Source organism: Nanorana parkeri, unplaced genomic scaffold (assembly GCF_000935625.1).
Source record: "Nanorana parkeri isolate BGI_ZX_2015 unplaced genomic scaffold, ASM93562v1 scaffold1106, whole genome shotgun sequence".
NCBI lineage: Eukaryota > Metazoa > Chordata > Amphibia > Anura > Dicroglossidae > Nanorana > Nanorana parkeri.
In genome coordinates this window covers 203,671-217,604 of record NW_017307374.1, presented here as the reverse complement: position 1 = coordinate 217,604, position 13,934 = coordinate 203,671, and positions in this window count along the sequence as shown.

Here is a 13,934-nt window from a genome sequence, read left to right as displayed (position 1 = left end):
GTGTATGGTCCCCAAGATCTCTGACTCCAATGCTCACTTTCAACAGGAAGCCGTTTCCTGCAGTACTTTTTCTCCGCTTCAAGATATATTTAGTCTTCTGGGTTTATTAACACTTAAAGGGTTATTCACAAAAGGGTGAAGAGTTATTATGACTATTATTATTGTTATTATACAGGATTTATATAACAGTTTGCGCAGCGCTTTACAATATAAGGAAGACATTACAATCACAATACAATTCAAGACAAGATGGTAAGGAGGGCCCTGTCCCTGAGGGCTTACAATCTAACATAGCTGCCTCCGGAAAAATTCTCCAATTCAGCTCACTTTCCAGTTCAGCTATATTGTCCTAGATTGTTCACTTCTCCTGCCTCCTCCAATCGCTTCACCCTTTTGTGAAAACCCCCTCAGTGAAGATTGAGGAGAATACTGTTAATGTAGGATGTGATGGGCCTGCCCCCGAGTAGCTGTCATCACAATGAACTTTGCTTATAGTGCATTAAAGCAGAGAGTGGCACTCACTGCATTATGAAAAGAAAAGCGTGTCACTTGACCAGCCTAAGGTCTTCATAAAATGTGACTAGATTAAAAATTATGAAACAGAAGGGGACTCCAATGGCGAGTGGGGGGTCGGGGGTTATCGGGTGAGGGGCTTTGCCCAGGCTTTGAAAAGTCAGTTAGCGTTGGCAGCTCTCCCTTATCTCCTGATAGGTTCTCTTTAAGCTGATCTCCTTCACATGTAGGTATATCTAAAATAAAAAGATTAGGCCGATGGTTCGTCTGTATAAACGATCTGAACTATTTATACACCCAGTAAATCATTTACAGATAATGCCACCGGCATTTCATAGAGAGGGTGCATCATACTCTGATTTATTTCCCTGCGTCTGAGCAAAGCTTATTGCAGCTCGGTGAAGAAGAAGATGAAGATGAGGGATTTCTGTGTACGGGAAGACAAATGTCCCTACGCTGACACCACCTTTTATTTATAGAGATCAAATTGTTTGTACTACCAAGTACCATAGCCCCAGCAGAGCATCTATTGAACAGCTGTGCGAAGCTCTGCGGATGGCAGGCAGCCCTCTGGCTCCCCCTCTGGGACCTCATTAGCTTTACAGATACAGAGTTGGTGTATTCAGGCTCCACAAGACAGAAAAAGGCAGCCTAACCCAAAGCACAAGACCGATCCTTCTTAGAGAAGCGTCCTCCATTTAAAGGAAACCTTTCCAGACAGAAATGCAGAGGCTGGCAATGCTGGCGTCTCCTTCTGAAAATGCTGATTGCCTGGCCGTGATGCTGAACCTCGTCAGTTACTAACTCAGAACCTGCAGGCACATAAGGATTGTGGACTTTGCTCCGTCCTTCTCTGATCTGCATGTTTGGATTGGTCAGTGACTCAGAAAGGACTTGGGGGGCGGTGGGTTAGCATGGCAGCCAGACAAGTCGCATTTTCGGTAGGAGGCCAGCAATGGCAGCCGCCATATTTCTCCTAGGAAATGTTTACTTACAGATAAACCTGTATTAACCTGCTTCCCTATTTATAATGGTCTGGCCCTCTAGCAACTTCAGCGCCAAATTATAGCTAATTTGCCTACAAACGTCAGGCGGTCATAATAATCTGGCCACTCAGTGTATTATTGTATATAAATATTATTGATGTTATATTATAAATTAAAATAAATATTTTTATATGGGTTAGAATTATTTGGAATTATTATAAATATGTACATTGTGTTTTAGGTCACATTTACAATTTATTTCTTAGCATACCCATGTAGGCCGATGAATCTTTTTCAACTTCTTTTTTTCTTTCTTCTATTTTTTCCTTTTTGTTTTTTTCCTTCCTAACTTCTTTTTGTCTCCCTCTTATCTGCTTTCTTATTTCCTTCCTTACTACCTTCTCTCTCTCTGTCTCCTTCTCTTGCAAAATTATAGCTAATTTGCCTACAAAAGTCAGGCGGTCATAATAATCTGGCCACTCAGTGTATTATTGTATATAAATATTATTGATGTTATATTATAAATTAAAATAAATATTTTTATATGGGTTAGAATTATTTGGAATTATTATAAATATGTACATTGTGTTTTAGGTCACATTTACAATATATTTCTTAGCAGACCAATGTAGGCCGATGAATCTTTTTCAACTTCTTTTTTTCTTTCTTCTATTTTTTCCTTTTTGTTTTTTTCCTTCCTAACTTCTTTTTGTCTCCCTCTTATCTGCTTTCTTATTTCCTTCCTTACTACCTTCTCTCTCTCTGTCTCCTTCTCTCCTGCCTTCTTTCATTTTCTTTTCCTTTCCCTTTCTTTCTAATGTTCTTTTTTTTTTCTTTCTTTCTTTCTTTCTTTCTTTCTTTCTTTCTTTCTTTCTTTCTTTCTTTCTCTCCTCAGGCAAACTGTGTTATCTTCCATAGGATTCCTACTTTTGTCCACCTAGCCTTGAAACATACACAGCCCTGTAAGTCTGAACTGCACGGCTCCTAGATACGAATTTCCAAATTGTATTTGGGAGTTCACGAATCCCATGTGGGTCTGGGACCCTCAGCTTTAGTAATAGATGAATATGGCTCCCAGACCCGAATGGCATTTGGGTGCTTCTGAAAGCAATCGAAACCCGAATCCCATTCGGGTCTGGGAGCCTCAGCTTTTGTAATAGATGTATATGGCTCCCAGACCCGAATGGGATTCGTGAACTCCCCAATGCAATTTGGAAATTCGGATCCCGAATGCCATTTAGGTCTGGGAGCCTCAGCGTTAGTATTATATGTATATACCGTATATGGCTCCCATGTTGCCCTAACGAAAATTTGTATTCATTTGGATGCATTAAACCGAAAAACACATTTGATTGGCCAGAAAGGTCACATGTCCAATTCCGTTTAGTTTTTGAATGAAATTCGGACGGGATTTCGTAAGAATTTGTAAGAATTTTACTTCGGAATGTAACAAATCGCACATGTCTAATACCTTGGAACTCCAGTGAACAGTGAAGGATACGCATGTATCATCAGTGCCCTTCATTTGAAACACCTGAACTCATATTGTAGCTATTTTGGAGAGGTGTCCCGATACTTTTGGCTGTACTGTGCTGTAAATGGTTGGTAAAAGGTGAAACCTTAAATCTGTATATATAATGCAAAATGTGATCATTGCAGCAACAAACTACTTTCCAATAAACTAAAACCCAACAGTTATTCTCCTTGAAAATACATTGTAGATTCTTTTTAAGGAAAATCCATTCCAACAATCTTCGGAGCTTTAAGCTTTTCTATTCTGAAGAGGAGATTCAACGGAAAGAACTAACAAAGCGATGTGACTCTATTGCACGCTGGGTGTTTTCATTCCTCTTCCCACAAACACCTGCCTTCCCTCTGATCCGTCGCTTCTATTTAACTGAAATGGAGCCGTCTGCATGCGACAATAACAATGTTATTACAATGGAATACAATTGGGTATTTTTTACAGTTAATCCAAAAACTTGTAATAAAATGGAAACTTCTTGGCAAAGAGAACTCGACTGAAGACACTTACAAAGGTAGACCAGTCAGCCCATTTTCTAAACATTAAAGTGCAACTGAAGCCAAATATTTTTTTTTATCTTTCGACAGAGTGGAGAGGGATTAGAACCCCTGTCAGGATTTTATTGCTGTCTATGTCCTCTGCTGGGGAGATTCACCTGTTCTGTTTGTTCTGGTTATTGTTATTAACAAAACTGAATGAAAATTGCAAATTTTGGTTTGTCACCGGAATAGGAATAAAAGCTCTTAGCAACCTGGGACGCTCCGCCGCCCACACAAGACCCAAAGAGATGCAGTCTGAGATGACCGCCTCAGTCTGCCTCATTATAAAGCACGCTGCCGCTGGACTCTAGGGAAGTGGAGACGTGTTCTCTGGAGTGACCAATCACGCTTCTCTGTCTGGCAATCCGATGGACGTGTCTGGGTTTGGTGGTTGCCAGGAGAACGGTACTTGCCTGACTGCATCGTGCCAAGTGTAAAGTGTGGTGGAGGGGGGATTATGGTGTGGGGTTGTTTTTCAGGGGTTGGGCTTGGCCCCTTAGTTCCACTGAAGGGAACTCTTAAGGCATCAGCATACCAAGACATTTTGGACAATTTCATGCTCCCAACTTTGTGGGAACAGTTTGGGGATGGCCGCTTCCTGTTCCAACATGACTGCGCACCAGTGCACAAAGCAAGGTCCATAAAGACATGGATGAGCGAGTTTGGAGTGGAGGAACTTGACTGACCTCATCCCGATAGAACACCTTTGGGATAAATGAGAGCGGAGACTGCGAGCCCGGCCTTCTCCTCCAACATCAGTACCTGACCTCACAAATGGTCCAACATTCCCATAGACACACTCCTAAACCTTGTGGAAGCAAAGGGCGGGCCAACTCAATATTCAACCCTACGCACTAAGACTGGGATGCCATTAGAGAACATGTGCATGTAAAGGCCAGCGTCCCAATACTTTTGGTAATATAGTGTATGACATTTTTTATTTTTGCCCGTAGAGAACAACCTTTCAGGTAATGCGGCTGCAACCATCAAACACATGTCCACAAACGCTGATGACGAAGCGCCATTTTCCTCCAGCGGTAAAGGCAGGTAACAAGTCCTTTACCTTTCAGATTTTGTGCTTGTGGCAATAACTCAGCAGCTGCTTTGCAGCGGCTTCTTGTAGTCCTTCTCTTTGGCTTTTGTTTCGATATTAGTTTTGCTCCCGTGTAGAAGCTGTGAACCGTTCATCATCCGATTCAACAGCGAGCGCTGCAGGCTGAAGTATTTTAAACGTCTGAACTGCAGCGATTATGCTGCCAAATCGACGGGACATCTGAGCGGCGAGGACGTCCAAACTGCCATAAACGTTTTCAGTCGCCCCTATGCGTCTTCGGATCCTATAGCTTGATGAAATACATCAATGTGACATTTTACTTTTGCAGTGCTCATGCCCTCAAACTTTGTAGGGATGCCCCAGATTTCTGCAAGCGAGATCGCTCTGCTTTTTACATAATCAGAACTGGCCCTGAATTTGCAGAGAGCTTCTTTGAGCTGTATTTGAAAGGGTATGTAAACCATAACTATGACTGTTCCCTTATTTGCTCCCATTTGGTCTGTTGAATATGCTATTGTTATATCTGTTGGATAACGGCAAAAACTTACCTGTTGATCCTGCCAGAAATCTAGTGAGCTGATAACTTCCTGTGCTCTCTGTCTGGGCTGATCGGTTATCAATTACATTGTTTCCAGGTATCTTTGTGAACTACAAAACACCACAAAGCGAAGGGAGGTGTTCTGTAATCCTGTCCTAATCCTGTAATCCTGCTTCTCCATGGATACAGTACAGTGAGTGAGTGTTGTCACCCTAGGACAAGAAGTGGGTTACTGGCGGGATCACCAAGTAACTAATTGAAAATATGGACACATTTTTTTTGTAATAAAACATTTGCATTATGAACTGTATAATGAGCATATATAGCACATTATTTTTCCAGGATCCAAGACTGAATATCTAAAGAGAACTCCGTGTGTACTATGTAGTGTGCCATGATGCAGCAGAAGGTTGTTCCAATTTATTGATGATTTGCCCAACAACAACCACACAGGTCTTTAGTTGTGCATTGAGAACACAAGCTGGCAGTTGCTGAGATTCCCTCTAGACAGGATTAAGGTCCATGTAGGGGTAGACAAACTTTGATCCTCCAGCTGTTGTGAACCTACGGCATTGCAAGGCTCTGACAGCCACAGGCTTGACTTCCAGAGGCAGATGCATGATGTGATTTGTAAATTCACCACAGCTGGAGGGATGAGTTTGACTACCCCTGGTCTATGGGCCCTGCAGCATACAGCATGTAGTTGAACTAGAGATGAGCACTGGTTTCAAAGACTGACCAGCCACAATCCATGGGTTCCATTGGAGTTGCATTGAGGAACGAGGTGTCATTTTGTCACGTATTGAGAGTACCAGCTGAATGGGTTAGGTATGTCATGTTCCATTCCCCATCAGTCAGGGAAGCAAGTGGTCTGGAGTAGCGATGCACCGATATCAATTACCGTAGTCGGTACAAGTACAGATACTTTTTGAGCTCCAAGACTAGACTAGAGAAAAATTAAAAAGTTAGGAGGCAGCTGTCATTTGTAAGGAGCACACGGAGCTCCTGGGATTTGTACATCTCTGTTTTAATGTAAGATTTTCTTTTTATAAATATAAATAAAGGGATGCACCGATACCATTTTTGCAAGTACTGATACATTTTTGTTTATTGTCATGTGATAGTTTTTCTAAAACAGTGGTGGAGGACAGTAGTGGAGCGCCAGAGCTAGGTCCCAGCTGCAACCGCTGCTACCCAGGTAGTTCTCATGAAAATGCCAAGTATCAGCACTGGTATCTGAACTGGTAGAGGTGCATCCCTAGCCTGGAGCCCTGAGTCATGGGTTGACCGACAAGGACAAGCTCTGGTTCTTGTTTGTTCCCTTCCGAGCCTTTCCTTTTAGTTGACACTCTACTTGGTCATCTGGCTATATTTGACAATTATCACTACGTGTATTTCTTTTGACATATACTATGTGGCCAGTGTGTGCACACTTGGCTATCACAACTATCCATATGACCAAAAGAATGTGAAGACTGCTCCAAATTTTGAGTTTAGGTGTTTGAGCATGCAGCATATAGTATGTGGTTGAACTAGAGGTGAACTCCGGTTTCAAAGAAAGACCATCCAGAGTTGCATTGTCAGGTATTAAGAGTACAAGCTGCATGGGTTTGGTACATCATGTTTCATTCCCCATTGCTCAGAGACACAAGTGGTCTGGAGCCCTCTGTCATGTGTTGGCCAACAAGGACAAGTTTTGTCTGTCATGTGTTGGCCAACAAGGACAAGTTTTGTCTATCATGTGTTGGCCAACAAGGACAAGCTTTGCTGTCATGTGTTGGCCAACAAGCACAAGCTTTGCTGTCATGTGTTGCCCAACAAGGACAAGCTTTGTCTGCCATGTGTTGGCCAACAAGGACAAGCTTTGCTGTCATGTGTTGGCCAACAAGCACAAGCTTTGCTGTCATGTGTTGCCCAACAAGGACAAGCTTTGTCTGACATGTGTTGGCCAACAAGGACAAGGTTTTCTGTCATCTGCTGGCCAACAAGGACAAGCTCTGTCTGCCATGTGTTGGCCAACAAGGACAAGCTCTGTCTGTCATGTGTTGGCCAACAAGGACAAGCGTTGTCTGTCATGGGCTGGCCATCAAGGACAAGCTTTGCTGTCATGTGTTGGCTAACAAGGACAAGGTTTGCTGTCATGTGTTGGCCAACAAGGACAGGGTTTGCTGTCATGTGTTGGCCAACAAGGACAAGCTCTGTCTGTCATGTGTTGGCCAACAAGGACAAGCTTTGTCTGTCATGTGTTGGCCAACAAGGACAAGCTGTGTTACTAATCAGCACCTAGTTCTTGTTTTTCCCTCCTAAACCTTACCTTTTAATCAACACTCTACTTGGCCATTTGGCTATGTTTGAAAATTATCACTACATGTGTTTCCCTTGACATAGACTATATGGCCAACAGTTGTGTACACTTGTCTATCACAACTCACTATTCCGTTCTGTTAATGGTATGGCATACAAAGACATTTTAGACAACTGTGTGCTTTCAACCTTGTGGTAACACTTTACTGAAGGCCATTTTCTGTTCCAGCATGACTGTGCCCCTAACCCCAAAGCCAGCTCCATAATGAGATGGTTTGATGAGTTTGATTTGGAGGACCTCAAGTGACCTGCACAAAGCCCTGACCTCAAAGTCATTGAACACCTTTTGGATGAATTGGAATGTCGATTACAAGCCAGGTCTTCTCATGCAACATCAGTACCTGACTTCACAAATGTTATTTTAGCTGAATGGGCACAAGTTCTCACAGACACACTCCAAACTCTTGTGGAAAGCCTTCCTTCCTGTGGTTTTCCTGAGGATTAGGCAAAAGAATTGTACTTTTCTATAACCACAAATGTGTGTCCTGAATTGTAACTTTTCTGTGATCCTGATTTGCAACCTAAAGCAAAACTTAGGAAGTTTAGAAGCTGCTCTCCTGAATATACACATTTCTTGGCTGATACTGCTGATCCAGTATCTATAGTACATTTGAGTTACTGATCCACAATAATTACACCGATTAAAAGTTATGACTTTACCCTGGCTTTCTTGAATGACTTGATCTTCCATGTTAAAGTGCAAGTCCAGCCAAATCTATTATTCTTACCTCTACCGTGCAGAATAAGGAAAGGTTAAAACTCCTGTTGGGTTTTTACTGCTCTCAGGGGCACCATTAGAGATATTTGCTTCCTGTCCTGCTTATAATGTTTTACCAGCCAGGACGTGAAGGGATTTCTCCAACAGTAACACAGAAAGAAATACATTTTGTTTTCTCTGTTTTAGTACAGTAGTGGAATGCTAGAGCCCCTGTCAGATTTTTAACCACTTGCTGTCCGGAGCCATTTCTTACCATTTGCACACACATGATAAAATATGAAAAAACTGAGAACATGTAGAAATTGTAATTTCTGAGATGAAAGATGGGACAGTGAGCCGGTGGTGGGCAGGACGGTGGGTGGGGCTACGACAGTGTCCAAATTGGGCTTCTACAAAATGGGAGGGGTTTAGACGATAGGTCTGCAGTCTACAGAATGGTGGAAAGGTGGAATCCAAGTGCACTGTGTGATGCTGACAATGCACCTGGTGCCCACTTATCCATCATTCTGGTGACACCAACAGAGCCTGTAGGTGGAAGCCAGGTGCACTGTCAGTGTCACTGTAATGGCGGATAAGGGAAAGCCAAGTGCAGACACCTTTCCAGTGACACTGCCACCTACAGGCACTGTAAGTTTCACTGGTATGGCGGATAGGTGAGAATGTCTCTGTAACATTGGTGCCAGTAGATGCAAAAAGACCCCCCAACATTGGCTTCAGTGGACACGAAAAGAACCCCCAGCATTGGTGGTCAGTTTAATTATTAATTAACCCCTTTCTCCTTACATTGGTCGGTGTTTTTTACAATGCCGCTATCCACCCACCAGCGCAAGGGGAAGGGGAATTAACAATGGCACTGACCACCCACCAATGCAAGGAAGGGGTTAATTAAACCCTTCCCCCTTGCATTGCAAGGTGGTGAGTGGCATTGTTAACCTCTTCCCCCACTCTTGCATTGGTGGCAGTGGCAGTACAGGGAAAGGCAAAGGGTAAGGCACTTACATGCTGAAGACTCATGCAGGAGGCATAGCAAATTATGTCACAGCCGGGACTCTAATTCATCTATTGGGTAGATATCACTCCCCTCTGCCTGACGGATGAAGTAGTGTACCTGGTCTTGGCTGCCAACATCTTAGTGCTGGGTGCCAGGGAATGCAAAGAGCACCCCAGGTGGCACATAGCATTCTGCTGCCACTCTGCAGAGTCCCCCCCCCTCTGCCTCCTCCGGCGTATGCCTCCACCACCCAGTAAGCATGGCTGTGACTGTGCTTTGTTTCTGTTAACATCTCTGGAATGAAGGAAATTCTGGAGATGTCAGTGTTCCGGTAATGACCCAGCAACCAGACCCAAAATTCTGGCTTTTCCGGGTCAATTATATCAACTTCCCAGGTATGGGAATTAGGAAACTTCGTCCATCAATAACACGTCAGATCTAGTTGTTTTACATCACAGAGGGAGAGAGATGTTACTTGTCTGACTGCCTCAGAAGAATGGTCTCTTTCTCCCAGGAACCGTCATCCCTTTCTCCTCATTGATGTGAGATTGTTTCCATTTGGAAAACAGGACCTCTATTACTACACTGCGGTGTAGCATCCCTGGGATCCCTTTAGACATGCCTGCTTCTCCCTGCTTGCCGTTGGGCGCTGCATAATTTATCAGTGCAGGCAGCTAATTGGTTAACTGGTTGCAGGCACGTCTAAAGGGATGCTGGGGATGCATTGTTTCACATAAAGCTTGGCAGCAAAAATGATTGATGGCAGAGAAAGCTAACAGCAGTGAGGAAGAGAGGGGGGGGGGGGGCAACAACAGTATGGATCAGGGGAAGAAATGATTAATGAATGATAGAGGTCATTCAGACAGGTGGGCTCAAGATAACTGCTGCAGCTGCAGAGGGTTATATTGTGGAGATGCAAGTTTACAGGGAATTGAAAGTAATCAGTTTCAGTACAGGAAAGGACTTGCTACAAGGTTGGGGGGAAAAAGGAAAGGCCGCAGTTGAGCTTTAAAAGAAACAAGGCTTTGACTCTGCCCACCAGATTAAATCTATCAAATATCACATTTGTTTGAACTGACCCTATCACAGTGTACAAAACGCCCCCAAGTTTCCATATTGCAAGGTGACATTTGAATTTCTTGGCATATTTAGAAAATCGTAGCAGCTACAGATTCAAACAAAAAGGTCATATTTTTTTAGTAGAAATACCAAAACGGCTCATGTAGCAATTATATATTCCATCTTTTCTTCAGCAAGAGCGGAGCTTTCCTTCTACAAGATAATTGTAGGTTATAAAGCGCTGTGTCTATTTGTAAATAGACTGAATTGCTCATACTACAGAGAAAGCTCCATGGTCATGGCCCAGCCTTCCCCGGTGGGCACAGTTACTTGCACTGGCACTCACACAGTCACAAAGGACAGGCGCTAAACAGAAGTCTAGGAAAGCGGAGTCTGTAGTGGACTGGCTATTATTCTCCTTGAGCTGTCCCAGCTCATTCATGTCCAGCCTGGCTTGAGTAGATCCCCTTTTGCTACCAAAAGAGCCTTGACTCATTGAGGCATGCATAGCTGGATTTCCCACAAGGCCAACCAGGGCCCCGGCTTGGGGCAGCAGGGAGTAGAGGCGCAGCAAGGGTGTGGAATTCTTATGTCCCGATGCCCGGGACATGCATTTCCGGGCTCCTGGGCAGGTAGTTGTTTTCTACATTTAGCCCTGCTTTGGGCAAGCAGAGCTAAATGTAAAGCGGGGAAGCCTCCGCTCGTTTTGCACAAGTGATCTTGGCGATGTCCCCAAGATCACTTGTATGCAGCCTGCAGGTCAGCCATTCTCCAAGGGGGCGGAGGGTTGGCAGGTAGGGGGGCGCATGAAGGAACCTGGAATTGGGGCAGCAGAGAGAGTAAATCTGGCCCTGGAGGCATGGACTCCACTAGACCTCTGAAGGTGTGCTGTGGTATCTGGCACCAAGCCATCAGTAGCAGATCAGTTAAGTCCTGTGGGGTGGGGTCTTCCTCCCTCCCCACGTGCATCAATAAGCCTTGGCCAGCCATAACTAGACATGTGCAATTCGTTTCGTTCCGAATCAAAATCCGGACGAATTTTCCGAAATTTCTGAAACATCCAACGTTCCGAATCCCAATGCATCCGAATGTGTCCAAATCCAGATTTCCGTTTCCGAATTTCCGATCACGTCCAAATTTCATTCAAAAACTAAAATGAATCGGACATGTGACTTTTCTGGGCAATCAGATATGTTTCTCGGTGTAATGTATCCGAATGGGTCTGAACACGAATGTTTGTTACGGCAACATGGGAGCCATATATATAATGCTAAAGCTGAGGCTGCTACACCCGAATGGCATTCGGGTCTGGAAGCCTCAGCTTTAATATGGCTCCCAGACCCCTATTGCTTTCTAGAGCTCTCGAGTGGTATTCGGAAATTCAGATCCCGAATGCCATTCGGGTCTATGAGCTTCAGTTTTAGTATTAATATCTGAATATGGTTTTCTGTAGTATTCGCAACGAATATTCGTAAACTCATCCGAAACTAACTAAAATTTGGATTTAGTAAGATTTCAAAACCCGAACCGAATTGAATTTCGGATCCAAATCCAGAAATAACAAAATATCCAAACCGAATCAAATTTTTCCGCAGCTTATATGTCTACCCATGACCCTGTTGGCAGTCCACCAGTTTTCCTTCCTTGGACCACTTTTGGTCAGTCCTGAACACTGCAGACCAGGAACAACCCACAAGAGCTGCAGTTTTGGAGTTGCTCTGACCCTATTGTCTACTCAATACAATTTGGTCCTAGTCAAAGTCACTCAAATCCTTACGCTTGCCCATTTTTTCTGCTTCCAGCACATCAACGTCAGGGATAAAATGTCCACTTGCTGCCTAATATATCCCACCCACTTCCAAGTGCCATTGGGATAAATCAATGGTATTCACTTCACCTCTCAGTGATCATATTATGGCTGATCAGTGTGTATATAGCAGGGGTAGGCAAACTCGGCACTCCAGCTGTGATCAAACTACAAGTCCCATGAAGCATTGCAAGATGATTATAACCACAGGCATGACTTTCAAAAGCCAAAGCATGATCGGATTTGTATTTTCAACACAGCTGTGGTGCTGAGGTTGCCTACCCCTGATATATAACAGTGTTGGAGCAGGCCAGAAAGTTGTCAGCTTCTTCTCCAATAAAAAAAATCAACCCAACCTATTTACTTAATTGCCGCTTAGCCCATGACTAAGCAGTGCGCATTTTTATACCCTAAAAGTACAGTTGTCCTCAAGAACCTCATTTGTACCGCCAATTAAGCCTCCAAGTAGCTTCACATTAGGACCAGCAGCTGCAATGTGACAAGTCAGCCCCGACGAGCACGTGCACCCCTGGGTCACTTTTTCGTGAAAACTTAATGCGCCATCCTAAACCGCTATCTGGGTCATGTGAAGGGAGCTGGAAAGTGAAAAAAATATGAAACTCTCGCTCGCCTAATTGTATTTGCCTTTTTTTGCGTTATAAGTTCTCACTTTTCCTCTCAAACCCCACCCCCCCACCCCCCACATCCTCTCGGCATGCAGCTCCTGCATAAGATCAGCGCATTGTCTCCAGAAAGCAGATGGGAATGAAAAGCAAACAGCGAGATGTGATGGCTGTCTCTATAGAAACACAGCCCCGGGAGTGTGCTTTGCTTTATTTGTCCCAGCAGACGTCAGAAGACCAAGAAGCCCAATGTCACATGTGAGGAAGGATTAGGATACGGCGGAATTCCCCTCCTCTTAGGAGATTTTCTTGCCCCGAGCGTTCAACCTTTCATTCCGCGCAGCTCTGTCACCGCGCCTCATCCTAACGCCACATGATATGGCACAATGCTTTGTGTGCAAAACCTAAAAAAGCTGACAGCGGGAAATTTTCAGGTTTTAGACAAAGTAGCTGCCGTGCTGAGGATGGTGCCATGATCTCCTCATTGTACTCGGCTGCCTCTGTGTATAAATGAATTTTATAAACCCTTTTCTGGTAGGGAGCAGTAAATACAATCGCACTATGGCTACCTGGACCAGAAGTAAATAATTGATTGCATTCTGGAGATAGCGGCCCTTGTCTATTAACAGATTCGTGCGCGGCTCTGGCCAATGGTTGTGTCTTTCTTTAAAGAAGAGCTCTGGGATTTTATACCCAACTTGCCCTTGCAGTGGGGCTACCACTGCACTGCAAGGGTTAAGTGCTTGTTTTTGGTTTAATAATGCAGAATAAATACTCATCGGATCCTCAGTCCCGCCTGGCTGCTAGACCAGTCCTCATAGCTGCTTCTTAGGACCTGAGACGTCATCAAGCCGGTGGTCGGCACTCACCGCTCTTCCTCTCTGGTCCAGCTGAGGTATCTCCCTTAGTGTCCTTGAGTCTAATGCAAGTCAATGGACGTTACAGATCCTTAGACCGCAAGAAGGGAAGGAGAGGCTGCGAGACTGGTCTAGCAGGCAGGATCAGGGGAGTATATTTTCTTTAATCCAGCCCTAGACCAAAACAAGCAATTAAACCTTGCAATGCGGGGTAGCCCCACTGCAAGGGTAAGTTTTGTAATTCCTGGAGTTCCTCTTTAAGCCAATTTTGCTACATATGTAGCATGTAAGCCAAGCTGGCCGGCAAAGGTGTTAGGTTGGGACACACTTGGGTCAAACCAGGTCCACCAGTCCAACAAG